Below are 1,155 nucleotides of genomic sequence, written 5' to 3'. Positions count from 1 at the left end.
GCCCCGTCCTGCCGCTCTGCCAAGGGCCCGGGACTGGGGTCTGTCGGTCCCGTGCAGGCCTCCCCTGCTTGTCAAGGTGTCCGCGGGCCCTGGGTCTGAGGGTCCGTTGGATCCCCCACGCAGCCTCCATGGCTGGGGCCCAGCTGGGGCCCTGAGCCTCCGGTCCCCCATGCCCCGGCGCCCGCTCACTCTTTCGATGGGGCACAGAGCGACCAGATGGCTTCCCTTTCGAGCCCGGCCATCTGGTTGCGCCTGTCCCCTCGGCCATCTGGTTGCGCATGTCCCCTCGGCCATCTGGAAGTCTCGATGAGGGTCCATTTGACTCCCGGATCCCAGTGAGGGCTCCAGGAGGTCGTGTACATTCGCGCCTTGGGTCCCCTCTGTCACCTCGTGTGCACAGATTACAAGAAAGGGGGGTAATTTTCCTCCGGATTACTAGGGAGAGGGTCAGTCAGACCTCCGTGAGGTCCGGCGATTCTGAAACAGGGAAAGGCAGAACCCGGGCCCGCCCGCTGGGGCCCCCAGGGGCCCAGGTACGCTCCTGCCTCTCAGCCCCTTCCTGATGGTCCTTTCTCTCCGAGTTTTCTGGGTCAGACCCCCGTGAGGTCCGGCGATCCCGAGACAGGGGAAGGCAGCACCCGGGCCCACCCGATGCGGGGTCCCCAGGGGCCCAGGTACGCACACACGCCTCACAGCCCCCTTCCCGATGGTCCTTTTTCTCCGAGTTTGCTGGGTCAGACCTCCGTGAGGTCCGGCGATCCCGAGACGGGGGAAGGCAGCACCCGGGCCCGCCCGCCGGGGCCCCCAGGGGCCCGGGTACGCTCCTGCCTCTCAGCCCCGTCCCGATGGTCCTTTCTCTCTGAGTTTTCTGGGTCAGACTCCCGTGAGGTCCGGCGATCCCGAGACAGGGGAAGGCAGCACCCGGGCCCGCCCGATGCGGGGCCCCCAGGGGCTTGGGTACGCACCCCTGCCTCTCAGCCCCCTTCCCGATGGTCCTTTTTCTCCGGGTTTGCTGGGTCAGACCTCCGTGAGGTCCGGCGATCGCGAGACGGGGAAGGCAGTGCCTGGGCCTGCCCGCCGGGGCCCCCGGGGGCCCGGGTGCGTGCCTGCCTCCTGGCCCCTTCCCGATGGGCCCTTCCTTCGAGCCAGCTCGCC

Source organism: Triturus cristatus, chromosome 3_2 (assembly GCF_964204655.1).
Source record: "Triturus cristatus chromosome 3_2, aTriCri1.1, whole genome shotgun sequence".
NCBI classification, from domain to species: domain Eukaryota; kingdom Metazoa; phylum Chordata; class Amphibia; order Caudata; family Salamandridae; genus Triturus; species Triturus cristatus.
The sequence above is the reverse complement of the archived record's forward strand: the minus strand, read 5'-3'. Positions refer to the sequence as shown.